Source organism: Leptonychotes weddellii, chromosome 16, assembly GCF_054177405.1.
Source record: "Leptonychotes weddellii isolate Sample4059 chromosome 16, ASM5417740v2, whole genome shotgun sequence".
Taxonomy (NCBI): domain Eukaryota; kingdom Metazoa; phylum Chordata; class Mammalia; order Carnivora; family Phocidae; genus Leptonychotes; species Leptonychotes weddellii.
The window spans coordinates 20136863-20159747 of NC_138384.1; positions in this window are offsets into that span (position 1 = coordinate 20136863).

Sequence of the window (22885 nt, forward strand, 5' to 3'; positions counted from 1 at the left end):
TTCCCGGTGAGCAGGGAGCCCGATGTGGGGCTCGATCCCAGGACCCCGGGATCATGACCTGAGCCGAAGGCTCAATGACTGAGCCACCCAGGCGCCCCTAACAGGTCACTTTTTACTGGTTGACCTAAAATCTAGTCAGTCCATTGGCCGAGAGAAGGAATTTTTATCTATGTGTTTATAGCAGAAATCAGGGGCTCCATGAATTCAGAAAGGAAAAACAAAACACCTAATTTAGCATTTTATGTTTAATGTAGGAAACAAACTGCAGAATCATACATACACTTTATTTGTGGCTATCACAAATATTTTTATAGTGTTTCAAATATCTTGAAGTATTAATAAATGGTATTTAAAACTTTAAGAGATGGTATTTAATGTGTTAATGAGGAAACACTTATATTTGCGTCATGATTAAAACTGATAATTTTATTTCAATATAATTAACTTTCCTTGTAATCCTCTTTCTTTGTTTAAATATTCTTTTTTTTTTTTTAAGACCCAGTTTTTTTGAGAGAGGGAGGGAGAGGCAGACTCCCCATTGAGCAGGGAACCCAATGCAGGGCTCAATCCCAAGATCCTGAGATCGTGACTCGATTGGAAGGCAGATGCCCAACCGACTGAGCCACCCAGGCGCCCCATGTTTCTTTGTTTAAAATATTATTTTAATAGTTGATCCATCAGCTGCATAGAACACCAAAATAAAGGGGAGGGAGGAGGGAGAGCGGGAGAGAAGAGGAAGGAAGGGAGGGAGGGAGGGAGGAAGGAAGGAAGGAAGGAAGGAAGGAAGGAAGGAAGGAAGGAAGGAAACCCTAGCCCAATCCTCAACATGGCACTTTAGCCCTATCAGTTTGACTAATTCATTTTTACAGAGACAATATTTCATGCCTACACTTTTACTCTAGAACTTTATTAAAATTCTTTATCATAGGATATTCAGAAAACACTGTAAGGTCCACCCTGCAAAAGATAAATGAAATACATAACATACTATATTGGTTTTCTATTGCTGCATAAGAAATTACCCCAACTTTACTGGCTTAAAACAACACATAGATTTAATATGTTACATATAGTTCTGTAAATCTGAAGTCTGAAGTCACCAAGCTGAAATCAAGGCATTAGCAGGCTATGGTCTATTCTGAAGACTCTAGGGGGAGAATCTCTTTCCTGAACATTGAGTTGTTGACATAATTCAGCTTCTTGGGGTTGTAGGAACCAGATCTCTGCTTTTCTGGATGCTTATAAAAGAAGGGCTGTTCATCACTTTCCTTGGCTGATGACCCCTTCCTCTATCTTCAAAGCCACCAACAATGAGCCTAGCCTTTCTCATATCTCTCTTCTTATATCATTTTTCAATTTTAAGGACTCATATGATTAGGATAAAACTCCCCATTTTAAGATCTGTAACCTTAATCTCATCTGAAAAGTCTCTTTTGCTATATAAGGCAAATAAACCATATTTATATACTGGGGATTAGGTTATGACCATCCTTGGGAGACCATTATTCTATCTATAATATATCCTCTGACAGGAATAGCCTCTCTCAAATCAGCTTACTGTGCTTTATGCATCTGATATTAGGCTTATGAGAACATAATAGTCTTGATGCCAAAGTCCAGGTGCCTAGAAATATCTCACAATAACTAGAGCCACTCTTTATCTTTGAAGTTCAGTAATACCTCATGATTATTAAGTGAGGGTGCCTGAATCATAGGCAAACCAATGAACATTAATTTATTATTAATAAATAATATATTTATTATTATTAATTTTATTATTGATGTAATATATGTAGCTATATTATAATCAGTTCTGATATATTCTTGTTAAAGGAGTGGGGATGAAAATCTTTGCTAATATGCTTCTTTTAAATCCTCTTTTCTAAGTTCTCTTAAAACATTCTGTATTCTCCATGTCTGGCATTGTTAATACAGTAATGCAGTGCTAGTTGTTTTTTCCAAAAATCTCAGAATGTGGAATATTTGCTTTACTTAGTAGAGCTGTTTAGGCTGCCAGCCACCCGCCCCCCCCCCCGACATACACACACACTTTTTTTTTTTTTTTTTTTTTGTAATTGAGAGTTATCTCTCTGGATAGAAAGGTCAAGAGAAAGTATATCAAATGGGATTATTTTTTCTATGATGAATTACTGAGTCACAGATTGACTTGCATATCTATATTTTGCCTATTTTACAAATTGAAAAAAAATAAGCCTTGGGTGGTTGTTGGTTTCTCTTTTCCTTCATATTTGAAGTAGTACTGGGACTTTTCATACTGCTTATTTCTATTTACTCATTCACTTATAAGACTGTAGTGAAATTTTTTTTTAAAAAAACTGTATTTCTATAGAATCAGACACTTCTGCATAAAACTTAACTCCTCCAATTACAGCTTATGTGTAATTAATTAACTTGGGGATAATATATATTTGTAGGGTTTGGCAATTGGAGAATGTATTTGATAACACGTGTAAATTATGAGGCAGAAGTCAGTGCTGACCTACTGTCAGTACTCCCATTTTTGTTAACTCACAGTGCAATATTCTACAATTTATGTCCTTCATTGGATTAGTTCTGCTAATTGCAAATTATAGAGAGTAACTTTACTAATTCCTTTTTTATCCAGTTTATTGATATATAATTGGCATATAATACTGTTGAGTTTAAGGTATAAATTGTGTTAATTTGCTATACTTATATATGGCAAAATGATTACCACCATAGCATTTGCTAATACCTCCATCATGTCTCATAAAAACCATTTCATTTTTGTGGTGAGGACATTTAAAGTCTATGCTTTTAGAAATTTTCAAGTAAATAATACAGTTTTATTAGCTGTATATTAGATCCTCAGAATTTACTTACTTTATAACTCGAACTTTGTACCCTTTGACATCTCCCCTTTTTCCACTGGGGGTTGAAGGGGATATATATGTATGTATATATGTATATTTATACTCTTTTTTTTTTTGAGGGTGACAAAAAAGTTTATTATTTACTTCTTGCACCATCAGATAGGGGATAAACCTGGAGAGAGGATCTGGTTTGGAGGTAGAAGGACTTCTGTTGGCTTCCTGCCTATGAGGAGGAGGGTATTAAGATGGGTCTCATGCTGTTGCCCTGGGAGAGCTGCTGGGCGCTTGTGGACCTTACAGTGGAGGCTCTCAGCTGAGTTTAGGAAGGGCCTCAGGTAGGTAGGGATTCTCCTGAGGGGTGAGGTAGGATGCTAGGATATTTCCTTCAGCCAGCCTGGGAAGATAAGAAGGACACATTAAATCTGTAGATTCCACTGTCATCTACATTTTAACAATATTGATTTTTCCAATCTATTATCAGGAATATCTTCCCATTTGTTTGTGTCATCTTCAGTTTCTCTCATTGATGTTCTATATTTGGAGTATAGATATTTCACCTCTTTGGTTAAGTTTATTCCTAGGTATTTTATTATTTTTGATGAAATCATAAATGAGGTTTTTTAAAAAATTCTCTTTCAGCTATTCATTATTACTGTAAAGAAATGGAACAGATGTCTGTATATTAATTTTGTATCCTGTGACTTTACTGAATTTATCAGTTCTTGTAGTTGGTGGATTCTTTAGGGTTTTCTATTTATAGTATCATATCATCTGTAAATAGTGAAAATTTTACTGCTTCCTTGCCAATTTAGATTCCTTTCCTTTCTTGTCTGATTGCTGTGGCTAGGACTTCCAGTACTATGTTGAATTGGAAGTGGTGACAGTGGACATTGTTGTCTTATTCCTGGTCTTAGAGGAAGAGTTCTTAGTTTTTCATCACTGAGGGTGATGTTAGCTGTGGGTTTTCATTTATGGCCTTTATTAAGTTGAGATATGTTCCCTCTAAACCTACTTTGTTGAGAGTTTTTATCATGAATGGTTATTTTACTTTGTCAAATACTTTTTTTGCATCAATGGAGATGATCATATGGTTTTTATCCTTGCTCTTGCTAATGGATGTATCATGATTGATTTGCAAATATTAAACCATCCCTGAAATAAATCCTACTTGATCGTGGTGAATGATTTTTTTAATGTGTTGTTGGATTCAGTTTGCTAATATTTTGTTGAGTATTTTTACATCTGTGTTCATCAGGGATATTGGCCTTTATTTCTCTTTTATTGCAGTACCTTTATCTGGTTTTGGTATCAGGGTGATGCTAGCCTTGTAGAATGAATTTGGAAATTTTCCTTCCTTTTTCTATTTTTTGTAATAGTTTGAGAAGAGTAAGTTTTAACTCTTCTTTAAATGCTTTAAATTCACCTGTGGAGCCATCTGGTCCTGGACTTCTGTTTGTTGACTGTTTTTTGATTAGTGATTCAATTTCATTGTTAGTGATTGGTCTTTTCAAATTTTGTTTTTTTCTAATTCAGTTTTGGAAGGTTATATGTTTATAGGAATTTATCCATTTCTTTCAAGTCATTCAATTTGTTGGCATATATTTTTTCATAATATTCCCTTATGATCTTTTGTATTTCTGTGGTGTTGTTTCTCCTCCATTTCAGATTTTAGAGTCTTCTTTCTTTCTTGTTGATGAGTCTGGCTAAAGGTCTGTCAGTTTTATTGATCTTTTCAAAGAACCAGCTCCTGGTTTAATTGTTCTATTATATTCCTTTTTTAGTATCTATTTCATTTATTTCTTCTCTAACTTTTATTATTTCCTTCCATCTACTGGCTTTGGGCTTTATTCTTCTCTTTCTAGCTCCTTTAGGTGTAAGGTTAGGCTGTTTATTTGTGATTTTTTTTGCTCCTTGACATAGGTCTATATTTCTTTTTTTTTTTTTTTTAAGATTTTATTTATTTATTTGACAGAGAGAGACACAGCAAGAGAGGGAACACAAGCAGGGGGAGTGAGAGAGGGAGAAGCAGGCTTCCCGCGGAGCAGGGAGCCCGATGCGGGGCTCGATCCCAGGACCTGGAATCATGACCTGAGCCGAAGGCAGACGCTTAACGACTGAGCCACCCAGGCGCCCCAACATAGGTCTGTATTTCTATAAACTTCCCTTTTAGAGGGGCGCCTGGGTGGCTCAGTCAGTTAAGCATCTGACTCTTGATTTTGGCTCAAGTCAGGATCTTAGGGTTGTGAGACTGAGCCCTGCCTTGGGCTCTGCTCTGGGCCTGGAGCCTGCTTAGGATTCTATCTCCCTCTCTCCCTTCCTCCCCCACCCCCCAAAAAAAGAAGAGAAAAAGAACTTCCCTCTTAGAACAGCTTTTATCGCATCCCAAAGATTTTGGACCAGTGTGTTTTCATTTTCATTTGTCCCCATGTATTTTAGACATACTTTTTTTTTTTTTAAAGTATTTTGAAGATACAAAAAAAAAACAACACAAAAATATGGCTTATTTGAATAGAATGTTGTAAAAGATCTTTTGTGTTTTAAACAATTTTGTAATCAAAAAGTTAGGTATTTTATCTGAATTCTCACCCACCATAAGCATTTAGAGCTGTTATAATTCTGCAGCCCTGGGACAAACTACTAGAGTCATTCTACCTAAAATCAGGATTTGTAAGGAAATGGACTTTAGTAAACATACGAGTTATGTACCATAATTGAAATAATAGATTCCAGATAAAAACAGATACATAAGAACCAGAAAAATCGAACAAGTTTTGATGGATCATGAAATAAAGAATAAGCATAGTCAATGTCTTAAGAGAGGATGTGTGAACATTGATAATAAGTAGTATCTACATTAATAATAACCATCATAACCACCAACAATATATTAAGGCTTACTACGTGTCAATCACAGAGATAAAACTATGATTTTTCTATCAGTTCTTACCACTATACTATGAAACAGACAATGCCATAATTTTTATTTTATAGATATAGACAAAGATAATGAAAGAGTAATAAGTACATTGCCCATAGGCTTCACTAGTTTTGAAATAAGAAATCAGAATGGTCAGAATTATCACCCTTATCACTGTCTTTTATGGAATAACAAACAAAACCATATAGTGAATATGTGCAGTGTTTATCCACATTATTCAGTGGCAAGAAACTGAATCTGGGGAATACAACCACACTCACTAGACTCACATACAGAGTGGTCCAATAGACCTTACATACTTTCAATAAAATTTTGCTAATAAGTGCTTGAATACTGAATGAGTATCCAGAAGTCCGTATTTTTTGAGAAAGTACCACTCTGTGAAGCTGACATAGCCTGCATAGAGAAATATGGTAAGTAGTTCTTGAACTTTAATCCATGGAATTGTATAGCTCTCAGTATCTTTTGCATATTGTGCATGTTATCTTTTTAAAATAGCTTCGTGGGCGCCTGGGTGGCTCAGTTGGTTAAGCGACTGCCTTCGGCTCAGGTCATGATCCTGGAGTCCCAGGATCGAGTCCCGCATCGGGCTCCCTGCTCAACAGGGAGTCTGCTTCTCCCTCTTACCCTCCCCCCCTCTCATGTGCTCTCTCTCTCAAATAAATAAATAAAATCTTTAAAAAAATAAATAAAAATAAATAAAATAGCTTCGTAAAAAATAAAAATAACATTGCATTTAAATATAATGTTATCACATGATATTTTCAGAAGTAAAATTCTAGAGGGGTGCCTGGGTGGTAAAGTGTCTGCCTTCCGCTCAGGTCATGATCCCGGATTCCTGGGATTGAGCCCCACATCGGGCTCCCTCCTTAGCGGGGAGCATGCCTCTCCCTCTCTCCCCATCTCTCTGCTTGTGCTCTCTTTTGCTTTCTCTGTCTCTCTCTCAAATAAATAAATTCTTTCTAGAAATTACTTGATGAAAGGAATTTTATTTTCCAATTTTGGATTGTATAGGAAGAATCCTATAAAAGTGATCAAAGAAAATTTAGTTAAGCAATTACTAATCCTTTTCATAAATTATCTGTTTATGGGGTAAAGATTGTCCATGAAAATTAGGGACACATACCTACTGAACATACATGCTATTAGCAAAGCCTTATTTTTTACATATTTGAATACTGCCTTATCTAATATGACAAAGTAGATTATTCAGAAAGTTATGTCTTCAGTGTCTTTGAGTCTGTGTGCATTATTGGCCACGGCTTAAGAGGAAAAAAAAATCTGTCAAGGCACAGCGATTCAATTTGTAGAAGAGTTCCTTCCTAAGGAACCACAGGTAAAAGTAGAAAATGAAATAAAATACAAGTTACAAAAAGGGAATGCCAAAAGCAGTTCATGACTTCCTGCAGAAAACAAGCCTTTAGCCACTGCTCAAACCATTTTCTTTCTCTTTACTGCTTTTTAAACCAGCAAAGAGGATCGGTAAAAGATCTTTGGAACTGAGAGCAAGTTTCACTAATGAGTCTCCTGATGCTGTCCCAGTGATGGGCACGGCAGAATTCCATCAATAAAACATTAAGATAAAGTACCCACAGCCCTTAAGGTAGCAGCCAAGTCTCATTCCAGGGACTTGAATTTTGTGTCAATTAAGGACTAGACTTCAAGAGATGAAATTCACTTTGCTCAGGCTTGTAGGACACCTCTGGCAAACATTAGCACAACAATCGCCATCATATTTTTTTGCACCTCTCAGGTCCATGTGCAATGACCATCTCTCTCATTTCTGTTGTTCTAATTTACTCACCAAGACTTGCATTTAAGTCCCAGTTGAACTTGTTGGGCACTGAAATGGAGTAACAGGCATGAGCCTTTTTCAAACCTGTGTTTTCTATATAAGGAAACCTCTCAACTCTTTTTTTTTTTTTTTTTTTGGCTTCCATCAGGAGAGTTTCAAGACAACTCTGTGAGGTGAGATAAGGATTTTTTTATTTATTAAACTAATTGTTCTATAAATGAATGCAAATTCTGGATGCCTTCTGGGGCATCTTTTTTCCTCTGTTTGTTTCTTGAATTCCAGGAAAAGCAACAGTGAAAGAAGTGGTATTAATACTGACTCACTCTGTTTCTTTATTTGTTACAGCAGCAGATTATTCCATGATGTAAATATTAGGATGGAATTTACAGTGAACATTGGCATATTTTTGTGTTTCTTATCACACCTAAATTAACTAAAGGGTTTTTGTTTGAAGGATCTCTTCCCTTGATTAAAATGTAGTTAGAATCATAAAATCCCGTGGTTTCACATTTGGGAATCTCATTCACTTAATTTGCATAAACTGCCATTTTGATATCTTTAAAGAATAAACAAATTTACATTTTCTCATAAAACTTTCCTCATCAGAAAAAAAGCTTTGAATATTCAAGGACATATAATTTGTCTTTGCAGTCGTATTAGTTTAGGGTATGATTTACCTGCCTTTTCTAAGATACCGAAGTACACCTGATTAACTGACAGACCAACCAATCAAATATTTGAATCTCAAAGAGAGCAAGCAGGTGTGTAGAAGTTAGAAAGCACCCCCACTCCCACCTTCCCTGGGAGGTACCAGATTCAAATAGTGTCCATGATCACATTCAACCTCAGTCCTTTTCCCCAGAGTCCTGACTCTGCCAGGAGCAACCTCTCACTAGCAATAGGTCCTTTACCTCTGACACTTCCCAAGGCCCTGTCACAATCAGCAAGAACTCACCACATGTGTTCCTGTTCCCTCTTGCCCAATTGCTCTGGTTGCAAAACAATTTTAAACTTGGGGAATTTAAAACAAAACAAAAAAACAGTGTCTCTGTTTTCACTTCTCATCATTTTACCTATGACTAGAGCACATTTTACATAAGCACTGAAGATGTCCAGTGATTAACCTGATATCAGTTATCGTTTGGAAATAGAAGCAAGCTTAGGAAACACATTTCTGAATTTTCAGTTTAGGATGTGTTCTAATTACTATTAATACATTTTGAAATTTAGAAGAACGAACAGATTTGATTATATTATTGTTAGTGAATTAGAGACACAAACAGGGTGTAAATGGGCAATAATGAAGGAAGATGATCCATTTCAGAACAAAATAGTTCTTCAGCAATCAGAAAATAATACTTCTTCAGCTTCTGTATGATAGAACATGAGGACTTAGTCCATTCAACATTGTCTTCAGTTAGGAAAACAACAACAATAAAATAGGTTCAGACTTCTCAGGTCAGGCTTTCAAAAAATGTTTTTATTGATTAACTTGCTTTGGGCCTTGCATATAACATAACCACCCAGTACTTCAGGAATCACAGGTATCCAAGTATCTTTTCTGTATTTTGCTGGGAACCCAGCTCTGAACAAAGCAGAAATAATTCTGTGTTTGCAGTATCTTTAGTCTAATGGGAGGAGAGAGAAATTAAAGATATGTTTATGAGTAAATATCTAATTATAAAGTATAATTGTGGTATTTTGGAAGGAAATGATTACAAGTTGAAATAGGACATAAAGAGGGTTGCTGGAGCGGACCCCCCCAAAAAGGAAAAAGAAATTCCATTTTGAGGAATTAGAATTTAAATAAAACCTAAAAGGTAAATAGAAATTGACCAGATGTAAAAAAAAAAAAAAAACGGAGGTGATAGAGAGTGGTCTAAATAGAGAAGCCAGTGTAAAAGACTGTGGTTAGGAGGATAGCATAACTGAAGAATTTTAAGGAGGCCAAGATAGCTTGAGAGTTTTGAGGAAAGGGAATGGTATTAGAATATATTTGAGAACTATTGTAAAACCACTCTATGTTAAGACCTAACTTCAGAAAGTGGTCCTCGATCACTTCTCGGCCTTTTGGCTAAGATCAAGTGCAGAAAGTGGTCCTCGAATTTCGATTCCGTAGCTCTGGTTTGTTAATTCATAAAATCATTCCCCATTCTGATGCATCATGACGTAGAAAAAATTGGAACTCAGAGGCACTTCACATTGCCATGCACTCCACACATAAATTTGATGTTCTTCATGAAAACTTCCATTTTGATTGTGTAATCAAAACCATTGGCAGATACTGCCAGCTGAGTAGAGTTAAGCAAATTAAACCACATTACATCAAAACATGATGCTCTCAGCCAGCATGCAATCCTATCATCAAACAGTTTGCAGTGAGCATGTATTTTGCAAGTTTCACTATCTCAATCTGTATTTGCCCTCAAACCTTCCTCAGGCTCTGTCTACACTGTCAAATGACGAGTTGAGCCATCACCACAGGAAGGGTATTGATGGAGACAGTTCAGGTCAAATGAGTCCCCTTTTCCCAGATTCTGCTCTATAATAGCCTCCTGTCTCCTCTTCAATTTGCTTGCATAAACAGAGCCTTAGGGCAAATGTGAGACTAGTAGATATCCAAACGTGCCTCAAATAATATTACAGATTTTAAGGTCTTGTCTACAAAGCATATTTGACCCACAACACTGCAGTGCTGAAAGAGATGGTTGAGAGATTCTGCTCTAACTTATTTTTTTTGTATTTAAGGAAACTGAGGCTCAAAGATATTCATGCTACTGCACAGTGCCACAGAGACACTTCTTGGTGGAAAAGAAAAGAAAATACACATATTTGGACTTTCAGTTCATACTTTCCCGTGGGCATCCATACATTGTGATTGGGATCCATTCATCCCAACAACCATTTAGCAAGCACTCAATATTTATCAGTCCATGTAGGAATGTTGCCAGACAAATAACCATAGCTAACTACAGCTTACTCTGTGCTATGGACTGTGCATAGAGATTTACAGCATATTCTTTTAATTGCCACACTATGGCTAGGAGAGAGTCATGATTATTACCTCCATTCTATGTAAGAGAAGACTGAAAATTTAAAGTTTAAATAACTTCTCCCAAAAGCACATGGCTGTTAGGTGGTTAATAGCATTTCACCCCCAACCTGAAATCTTAAACATTATGCTATTCTGCCTCATATGTAATGATCTGCATATGGTTTTTATGAGGAAAATATTAACTTTGACGTATTCAATGCAATAAATGAGTATGAATTTCTACTATGGGTCTGGAATTGTGTTTCTTCCTATGATGCTCTGGGGAACACAATACATTTATGTCTTAGAGCTAACTGTCCAATAGGTGAAATGGATATTAAGTGAAGGATGACACAAATTCATTTAAGTCCTGAGAGTACTTTTAATAGTACTTTAAGCACTATTAAGTACTAAGAATTAATGAGAGGCACTGTAGAACCATATAACAACAGCCTGTTCAGTGGTGTCAGAGAATTTGTTGTCAAGATGAGGCTTACAAGAGGAGAGAGTGGCACCTGGGTGGTTCAGTCAGTTAAGTGGCCAACTCTTGATTTCGGCTGAGGTCCATCTCAGGGTCCTGAGATGGAGTCCTATGTCAGGCTCCACGCTCAGTGGGAGGTCTGCTTGTGGATTCTCTCTCTCCCTCTACATCTGTCCCTCCCCCTGCTCGTGCTCTCGCTGCTTCTCTCTAAAATAAATAAATAAATCTTAAAAAAAAAAAGAGATGATTTACAACATGCAAACAGAAAAGAAACGAGATAGAGGGAACAGTGGGTGCAAATGTGCTGGGTTGGAAAAGAGGCCTGAAGGATGGGAGGCGCAGAGATGACCATTGAAATTATAATGTAACAATGGGACCAGTCCTGAAAAATGGGGTTTACAAAAAAGGAACAGGTGGGTCAGGAGCATGCAGGTCCTTTCAGGCTGGTGAGAGATTTTGATCCTTTTGCTAAAATGTGTTATGTGGCTACTTGGAGTTTTCGTAGGAGGGTTTCATGACAAGATTTGTCCTCTAAAAAGAACAACTCAATTTATGTGTGCCAAAGGAACAAGAATGGAACTTTCCAAGTGCTGACATTACTTACTAGCATATTGGCAACCTGGAATACAAGTAGAAAAGGGCAAAAGTAATGTTTGGCAAGGCTCCAGAAATCACTGCCATTTGAATATTGTAGAAATAACTAGGCATGTTTACTTTCAAGAAAGAGAATAAGGAGAGTGGGCTTTTATAGGAGAGAAGAGATAGAAACAGATGAATTTCTAGAGGACGCATGTTTCAGCCCGACAGAGTCATTGTTCTACTCAAAGATAGTCAAAGGAAAAATCAGCAGCTGTATGACGTTGGCACTTTTCTGGCCCTGAAGATATTCAAGGAGACATTCCATGTTTCTACTTCTCAGGATGATATAGAACTAGCTCCATAAGTGGAGCAGAATTTTGGAAAGCTGACCTCGTCCAAAATTGTTTCAAGTGTTAAGATTCTCAATTTGCTTTATAAATCTGAACGTCAAACAGAACTTGTTGCTGTTTCTTCATGTGTGTCATGGCAATGGATTGTTAAATCTTAGGTTTAGAGTGAAGGCTATTTTGCCTTAGGAAACTCTGATGGATTTTTTTAACACAAAAGTCGTGGCTACCTTGATTCAGGCATGGCCTTTTAGAACTGGAACTTAGAATAAACTGGGAAGATAGAGCTTCCATTTAAGATTAATATCTTATTCTCTTTCTGCATATGTTGTACCAGTGATGATGCAAACAGGATAATTAATAATCTGTTTTATTAACTTTAAAAAACATTAGAAATTTAAATCCAAAGTAAAATTTTTCTCCCTCCACTTTTGTTGTCCTCATCATCTCTCCCCTGACCTATTTCATTCTTGCCCTGTCACCTCCCTCCTTTCCTTCCTTCCTTCCTTCCTTCCTTCCTTCCTTCCTTCCACTGGACTTCATATTGCTGGAAGGGCCATCTTTCTTGTGCATGCATCTCTGTGTCATCCCCATCTGTAAGACACACACAGAAAATATTCAATGCTTATAATATAAAGTCCATTTAGTTTTATCTTGATATAAATTGCCCTTTAAAATTTTGATCTGATATACCTGATCATTTTCACATCCTCTTTTCTTCTTATTACAATGCATTTAAGCTACCATGAACTACTTTTCATTTATCTTTCAAATAAGAAAAAAGGAATAGCTGTAAGTAGAAGTCATTCAAGTAGAAGTAGTGATTATTATAGTAGTATTTTGATATTAAAGTAGTTTTAGTGGTAGTAAAAGTAGTGGCTGCCATTTGAGGATCTTATATCAACCAAGCCTTTTATTAGGTAATTTAAATACCTGATTTTCATTTATTTTTTTCATTTATTTATGCAACATACGTTTACTAGAGGCCACTCTGAGGCGTTGATCCAGGAAGTTGAGATAGCACAGTGAACGAAACAGGTAATATCTCTATTTCATGGGCCCTATATTCTAGTGAATCATAATACTACATTTTACAGAGACAGATATTAGTAAATATTAATTCCATTCCTTTTCCAACTTCTTCCTTATCCTGAGGTCTACACAAATATAATTTCCCTTAGAATGAAGTATAAATGTACAGACCTCCATATGTGCCCCCAAATGAAAATCTGATGGTTTAAATAAGGGGCATACATTAACATGCCTGTGAAGAGCAGTTCCAGCTCCCAGAATAGAAGTGTGGGTTTTTAACCTTGTTTTGATTCAGTACCCTACATTGTCAAGTAGGTATGCCAATTGGACTATATCTTTGAAGCCTCACCTCCACCATCTGTATTCATTTTAATGTCATGCCATTGATGTGTCTCTTCAAGTAGAGATCATTTCATTCTTAATATAGTCGGGTAGCATAGAGTGCTTTTCACCCTGGGAAATGTAAGAAGCGCAGAATGGGGAACTTTCTGGGTTGAGGAACAAAGTCCAAGGGAAACCCCTGGTGAGATTGTCAAAGGCAGCCGGTGAGGAGGTGTGAGAAGGTGCCACATGTTATCCAAAAGGAGGAAGAGTGATTGGCAAGGTCAGGCTATTTGCAGAGATAGCATTTGAGCCCAGTTCGATTGAAACTTAAAAGCTTAGATAAGTCAAAGGGCTGAGAGAGAGAGAAAAAAAAAAAGTCAAGCTTTTCCTTATGGGAAACTCGGTGAGAAAAAGAATCATCTGTATTGGAGGAATTCTATAAATGGAAAGAAAATTGTAAAAGGAATCTAGTGTGTAGTGTTTAGAAAACATTTTTTAAATGCACCTAATTTTATTAGGTTGACAAAAAGATTAATTGTGGGTATGTGCACAGAGAGACGTATTTTCAAAATATACAAAGGGCGTATAACAGGCTAATATTAGCAATTGCATTTACAACAAATCTCAGGCAGTATCTTCCCAGCAGGATCCATGAATCAGAATAACCTGGTCAATTTGTAACAACAAGAACAAAAAGGCAACTTCCCTCAGAGGTGGGCTTTTTTAGCTTTCCAAAGTGGGAGGTATGCCTTCCTTAGTTTAGTGCAGAATCTCTGGCTCTTCCTGGTCTGGCCTGTGCCTGCAGTCCCCCTCAGCCGCATATCCTGCCTCTGGGTGCTCTCCTCGTGTGGACTCCACACTAAAGCCACAGAGACATGAAGGCTGACACCAGAACTCTCTGGATCTTCCATCCTCCACAAAGTTACATTTTTCTTCTCTGCCTGCAAGATCTTCCACACATCTCCTCTCTTTCTTTCAAAATTCAACTTAAAGTCACTTTCTCTGGAAAATCCGTGATGAGTCTGATGGGTATACCAGGTGCCTTTCCATGAGCTTCTGTAGCTCCTGTTGCAATATAGTCGATATTAAGCCTCAGTATCACCATTCTAGGTTGTACTAATCCATTGACATGCATTTCTTTCATCTATTTGGTAAATTCTTATGGAGGGTTGGCTTGCTTCCAGGCAATACGCTAACTAGAGACTACATGTAGTGTCTAGTGAGGGGGATGACAAGTGAACAATTACAATAAAGTGTACTAGTTGCTATGCAGAGATGCCATAGGAGCATGCCACAGGAGCCCAAACTTCCTGGACTGCTCTGTTAAACAGAGAGGATGTATCTGACTTCTATTCTCCAGGGGCCATCACTTGATTGCTTTTCTTCATGCTTCTACTTACAGCCTTACCTGAGCATTCTTTGACAGTAACAATAAAATCTGCTACCATTTCTGAAGTAGTCTGTCTCTTCTCCAGTTAAAGAAATTTACTTACTACTGTCTGTATGCAGTACAAAACAATAACCACAATACCTTAACCTAATTATATTCATTAAACTTGCTATGATAACATTTGATGAAATACATTGATTATTTTAATGTATGTCAGCTCTTAATGTGGATTCTATCTCCTCATCTTCACATCATCCTTATACCGTAGGTGCCAGTATCATTGCCATGTCACCAAGGAAGAGACTGAAGTTTCAGCAAACAGTCCCACCTGTTCATGGTCACACAGTAAGTAACCCAGGACTTCAAACCTTCATATCCATTAAGCTATTTTCCTTGCCGTTTTATTTCACCTTGATGTTCCATTGTGTCTTAGATTGAAGTTTATTCTAATACTGTCATGTCTGGAGAGTACCACAGCAGAAGTTTCAGGATCAAAACACTTGGTTTGAATCTGGTGCCATTACTTATTAGCTAGGCAGCCTTGAGTACTTGATTCAAGCTTTCTGTGCTTTAGATGAGTCATTGGCACGATGGGAATAATGCTAGTACATAACTTTGTTGTTGTTTTGAATGAGTCAATACATATTACACACCTGGAGCAGAGGTGAACGAATAGTAACTTATCTCTGGCTATCATCACTACTAATGCTTTCACTGTTACTACTATAATTATCACTACTATGAATAGAGCATTATCACCACCATGCTGGTTTGTAAGCCCTAGTAAAGCAAATAGAATCAGTGTTCCCATTGATAAAGTGGGAATTTAAGTCCTCCTTGCTTTCCTTATAAGATTTCTATGAGGATCAAAATATCAGATTAATAAAATATTATTTCAAGTTCTCTGAATCTATGCTGACAAAGTACTTGTAACTGTATCACTCAATTTTCAGGTTTTATTGATGTGCATCCCTTTTCTTTGTGAGATTCTGGGTGCATACAGTAAAATAAAGGAACAAGAATAATGTCTAAAGTCCCTCAAGAATCAGAATCTGCAATATGGTGGAGCTTCTCCTATTTCACACCTGTTCTCTACCTGCTAATGGAAAATACACACTGGACCCTAAATATACACTGGGCCCAATGGGCAAGGGGATATAAATTTCATTGATTGATGCAAGATCTCCTTATGCTAAGAACTTTTACTTGGGTTCATTTTTTTAAATTTAATTTTTTTAAAAAGATTTATTTATTTATTTTAGACGGAGTGGGTGGAGAGACAGGACATGAGTGGGGGAAGGGGCAGAGGGAGATGAGAGAGAGAATCCCAAGCAGACTCCCTGCTGAGCAGCAGAGCCTCCCATGGGGTTCCATCCCAGGACCCTGAGATGATGACCTGACCCAAAATCAAGAGTTGGCCACTTAACCGACTGAGCTACCCAGGTGCCCCCACTTTTGTAAACTTTTTTTAACCTGTGTTCTTTATAACACTAGGAGGTATGATGCATTACCCCCATTTTTACTTGACAAACTTCCAGCTCAGTGAGATGAAACAAATTGTGTCAAAACAATAAATGTCAAAGATATTTTAATTCTGGTGCCTGATTCCAGAGTTTGGACACTTTCCAGTAGATTATGGCATATCCTGCATGTGCCCAAAGAACAATTAACAAGCACATTCATTCATCCATCAAAGAAAAAAAAAATGTTTTAAGAAATGGCCTGGTCAGTGGCTAATGAAGGGTCCAGAAAGGCAGGTATGGGGAGGATGGTTGGAGATCACCTCAGTTGTTTCAGGATTATTAGTGTTTAGGTAAATAGAGTTAAATAGGAGCATTCATGAACACATTCAACACATTCAACTGGTTACTGAGATTAAAATTAGGGACTATATGGTTAATTGTATTCTCTGCCTTTGATGAACTCAATGAATGAACTTTGATGAATTCTAATGATAGTTGCAGGTAAGAATCATAAATCCTGTGGTTTTTAAGACTTTTAGGGTTAAGCTCCACATCTCATTTCTTCATGCATGCTATGCTGTTATGATGATAGAATGTATAGGTTTCTGAAAATTCCAAGAGAAGGGCCATCTAACACAGCATGAAGAGTTGAGAACACTGTTCCATAGGGCACGTAATGGCTGAACTAAATTACCCTGGTGATTACCACAAATCACAGTTTAGTAGGATAAAATGTGTGGTGTAAAACCACAGAAATGTCAAGGAGTTGTTAGAATTGGGGACTTCAGGGGTGCCAGGGTGGTTCAGTTGGTTAAGCAGCCAACTCTTGGTTTCAGCTCAGGTCATGATCTCAGGGTCATGAGATGGATCCCCATGTTAGTCTCTGTGCTCAGTGTGGAGTCTGCTTGTCCCTCTCCCTTTGCTCATCCCATCCCATCCCGCCTTCACATAAATAAATAAATAAATAAAATCTTAAAAAAAAAAAAAGAATTGGGGTCTTCAGCATGCCTGGAATTGAAGATCCATGAACTAGGCATGAAACCAAATAAAAAATGAATGCTACCATTTTGGAGTCTGTTTCTTAAAATCAGTGCAGCACCTTGACAGATTTTACACAAGTGACGCGATCATATCAACAGTGTAGAAAGATCACCCTGATGGAGATATGGTAGTTAAATATGGGGATTTGAAGGATTGAGAATGTCATCCTTACTAGGCTAGTTTATTGTTCCACTGAGATATAATGGGGATCTTCTCCATAACAGTGCAAGGAGGAACAGAGAAGAGGAGATACATGAAAGATATTTATTATCACAGATTTCTTACAAGTTTCTTTTGAAAAGCTCAGTTCTTTAAATCCCAAAGATTTACAGTTGGACATCTTTCAAAACGGGCTGCTGAAATGAAAAACAGTGAAAGCTAAATTGCCTTCTACTTAGAAGATTTTTTTTTTTTCAGCTCTAATTTGCCTATGTTTGGTGTGGAATTAGGTATTGAAATCCACTCAAGTTTCTAATTTTCAGCTCCTCTGCACCCACACAGACTCAAAAGCTGTGAGTTTGCTAATATAATGGGTTCCCAATTTAATCCAACAAGGGGCTTACTGTGCAAATATTATTATACAATATGTTTTTATGTAAATAAAACCTAGATCTAAACGTAAGGGTCTATATTTTAACAGGATGATTCTTAAAATCATTCTAATTAAGTATGTAGCCATGACCCAGTTGTGACAATTAGAGCTATAATGTAAAGGGAAGGGATCATTAAGTAAAACCTTGGCACTCACTACTGGACTATAGTATGGGTGTGGTTCTTAGATATTCTCTAGTCTAAACAATAGATATAGGCAGTTAAAGAAATGAGAAAAAAATAAGGAAAGATATCTCTGGTTCATGGTGCTGGCATTAGCTTCCCTGCAAATAAAAATTAGAGCATTCTCCTTTGAAAGCCTGGTTCATTTCTCACTTCCATCATGAAAGCCAGATAAACATATATAAATGCAGTGCATCATCCTGAGCCACACCACGTGTTTGTATTATTAGAATGTCTGGGGCTTGGAGTTTAGGATTCTGTATTATAATAAAAAGTGATGGGTATTGAGGAGGGCACGTTCTGCATGGAGCACTGGGTGTTATGCACAAACAATGAATCACGGAATACTACATCTAAAACTAATGATGTAATGTATGGGGATTAACATAACAATAAAAAATTTAAAAAAAAAGATGTATGACCCTGGAAAACTGAAAAAGACTGACATCTAGAAGAAAAAAAAAAAAAGTCTACCAGGTAATTCTCATGGACACCAAAGTTTGATAATGACTACTCAGAGACTGTAGGACCCCCTGTCACTCTAAATTTATTTGAATCTATGATTTCACATAAAACAATCTGAAGGCTTTACACAGAACATGTATTTTTGAAATATAATGATTGCTTTAAAATATTTCTACTCTCACTTCCCAGAAACCATTTAAAAGGATAAGATGGAAGAAGATGTATCCTTGTGGTTAGGTGTAGGTATGCAGGCTAAGGGTATAGAGGGCCAGTCAGTAATATATCCTTGTCTGTGTCCCCTAGTGCCTAGCACAAAGCCTGAGGCATGGCAGGTATCCAGTAAAATATGTGGAATGAATTAACTAATTTGAAAGTCAGAGACTTTCCTCTCAGTAGGGAAGTTGTGGAGGGAAGTTTTAGCTTCTGAAGTGAAGCCTTGAATGTTCCCAGTAATGAACTCTGCAGTCATCTTTTGATGGGAATGGGAAGCAATTCCTTTGCAGGCCTTCTGTAAGGGGCTAATATATAAATATATATATAAATGAAGCAATGGTTTTGCCATTGCTCACATTAAATAGACGGGCTCCATTCCGTTTCTTTCATGTGCAGGATTGCTCTGTGCCTCTAGATGGTGCTGCTGGCTCATAACTAAGCGGCTGCAAAATCCAAATCTGAGAGTGAAGAGTTCTGACCTCTGAGGACCCATCTCTACATTTGTGTCTCTGCCTTTTGCCAGTTTGCAGGAAGCTCTATTTTTAAAAATCTTCCACGTGGCCAATTCTAATCACCTTTTCTTCCTACTCTCCCCTCATTATCTTTGTTTTTTAACTAAGGAATCTGTTTTAAGATATTCTTAATAGAATTTCTGTTTATGCTCTTTTTATTTGTGGTATATAGAATGGAAGAATAGAGATAACTAATCCATGTTAAGAAAAAAAACAACCTATGTCTACCTTGCAATATTCCACGTTGAACTCCATACATATGGAACTGCGTATTTACATACTCCATACACAACCTCGTCCAAGATGTATGATCTCTTGAGATCCAGTTGAAATCATTTTTTAATTTTTTAAAAAATATTTATTTGAGAAGGGAAAGTGAGACAGAGAGAGAGAGAAGCCAAGCAGGCAGAGAGAGAGGGAGAAGCAGACTCCCTGCTGAGCAGGGAGCCCGATGTGGGACTCGATCCGAGAGCCCTGGGATCATGACCTGAGCCGAAGGCAGACGCTTAACTGACTGAGCCACCCAAGTGCCCCTGTAATCATTTTTTAGAAGAAACAGCTTAACACTTGAAATACAGCATTAGTGAAATAGAAACACTCAGGACTGAAAAATATGTGGCATATGCATGGCTGTTCTGCCCTCTTATTCCCAGGACAGACGCCAATGTTTTTTCATGGCACTCTTCCCTAAGTAGCTATCTAGGACCAGAATCCATCCCCATCACAGAGGAAAGATAGGTAAGTGTCTGCATATACTGTAAATGATTAACTAACCTTGATCTATTATTTTGTAGTAGTTATTTGGGACATCCAGAAGCTAGGTGTCCTCCTCATATTTCCATGAAAAAAGTAGCAGAACTAAAAATAGAACCCAGGTAGACTCTAGGTTAAGTGTTTATACACCATGCTGCTTATGTTCTATCTCTAAAATTCCAAGCCAGCATCCCAGACTGTTAGAGCATGTCCTGGCAAACGGGAGCGATTTATTCATTGATCAATAAGGATTTATTTGGCAGTTACTGTGATAAAAACGATGCTAAATAGGGGCACCTGGGTGGCTCAGATGGTTAAGCGTCTGCCTTCGGCTCAGGTCATGATCCCGGGGTCCTGGGATCGAGTCCCGCATCGGGCTCCCTGCTAGGCGGGGAGCCTGCTTCTCCCTCTGCCTCTGCCTCTGTCTCTCTCTCTGACTCTCATGAATAAATAAATAAAACATTTTAAAAAATAAAAACAAACAAACAAACAAAAAAACGATGCTAAATAAACTGTGCTAAACAGATAAATGACTTCTGCTTCCAGAAGCTATGATTATGACAAAAGAGAATGACCATATAAAGTATTGCTATGGGCAGTAGTCGAGTCTCACATAGTGCTATGTGCAATGTGTGACATGAAAGAAATGTGTTACCAGGTACAGTGGGGGGACATGTGATATGATAGGAATAAACAATGCTACCTTGGTGGGGGACAAAGGCAAGGCTTAGAATCAATTCAATGAAACTGACAGGCACAGTATAAATAATTTTTGTTTCCCAAGAATGAGTAGAGCAATAACGATAGCAGCGCATGTACCTTTGGTATTCCCATGTGATAAGTATCTCATTTGATTCCAAAACAAATACCACTGTGCTACTTCCCATTTTACAGAGCTCGACTTTGAGACTCAGAGATAAAAATAGGTTTACTCAAGGTCACACAACCAATTTCAGAGATAGTTCCAAAGCTCATGCCTTCAGCCTCCACATTAGATAGTCTTTCTGATTGCCTTTAATTAGAACCAAAGAGGAAGGTAACAATGCCTATACCCGTCCATAATTAATTTTGTGTTTCAGTTTCATAAACAGGATTTGAGATGTGTCCCTGAGTCAGAGGACAGGCAACGCTTTTGCTTCAGGGAGGAAAAAGAAGCAACAGAGCCCAGAGGAACATTGAGCTTTTTGGCAGAGCAGGGCTAACCATTTGCCCAGCTTCTGTAAGTTTGGTGGCTAAAGAAAATCAGGGGATACCTGGTCACTGATGCAAACCTATCCAATTAGAAATTAGAACTCAGGTTCCAGAAAAAAACAATGAGAATGGCAGGAGTCTCCGTGTTTCAGGACCCAGATGCGAAAGGTTGAAGATTCTACAATGAACAACAAAAAATGGCTGTATAATTCTGGGAAACTTGCTTTACCTTTTAGAGGCACAGTTGCTTCAATCTGCAAGTGTCAATAGACAGAACATCAGATCACAGTCTTCATTTTAGCTCGTTCTGTGTTTTTATATTCAAGAGCCACATAATTTCAGCACCATGTCAGAGAGGAAGGTGGAAATTAAAATGGAAAAAGATGTGATCCATCTAAGGATTATATGCAGAAGTAATGTGGGTTACCCTTATGGTGTACTGAAGCCAGGCTAATGTCTCTATCAATACACTTTAAGTTCCTCATCCCCTCCCATGTCTGTAGCACTTAGAACTGTGCCTGCAACAAGAGAGTACTCACCTGGTAACTTGAATGTACGACGTAATAAATTTGCGTTCATTCATCCATTCAATAAATATATAGTGAGCATCTACAATAGGGAAAACACTATTGTAGTCCCTGGGTCTTAAAGAGTATTGCTTATGAGGCTTCAATATACATGGATCTTTTCATAGAAAGAAAAAGTTAAGTCAATAAATGTGAAGCAGAAACAAAAAATGGTCTTGGGTATGGGGATAGCAGAAGACTTGATTTCCTGAATCTAGAAAGATTTTAAAGTTCAGCAAGAGACTAAGACTAAAGTCTTTTGGAGAAGACTGAGCATATACCAATCAAGGCAGGTGAAAGTAGGTTCAGAGGAGGACTCATTCACAGTGGGTCGTTTTCTCAGCTGGTTTACCTGGGGTAACTTGGAGCAATCCCTTTCCTGAGCAATACTGTTCCCAGAGTTCTTAACCCCAAACAGCATCATAATCAAGTGTTTCCATCCAAATTTTGTATATGAGTTATCTTGTTTCTCTCCCTCCCCTTTCCAGTCTCTGGATTAAAGAATAAAATAGATAGTGTATTTATATAGTAGTTAACACTTTAAGTGCCTTTTCGTACTAAAGCATCTAAATGGTCAAGAAACAGCCTAGCGTTAGCATTCTCAGACCACAGGAACACCACTGCAATCAGTCCTTTGAGATCTAGCCACTCCATCTGTGTCTTGCCCTGTGGGTTTCGGTCACATCACTGATTATTCATTCACAGACCTGCTCATCCCCTCGCCACTATACACTGGGCACAATTGCTCATTGTTCTCCACTGATTAGAATGCTGTGATTTATAAATGGATGATGTAAAAGAAAAACAGACCAAGGCCATTACTTGCAGGTGGATTTTTCTAGTCTTGACTCCTGGGTAATCAATCTTCTGTGGAGTATCTCCTGTCCACTTATGGTTGGGATTTTTAAAGTAACTTTATACACTGCTAACTGTACCAAGTTTCATGTATGTCCAATTCTAAAAGGCAGATGAAATACAACTGTTTTCATGATAGTGTAAAGATCTAATTTACTCTAAACTGTCCTTTATGTGAACATTATAATATTTGATTCAAAGACTCTCAGTTGACATACTAAAAGGACTAAGTAAAAATTGTGGATATTAATATATCAAGTTTGTCACCACTAAAACA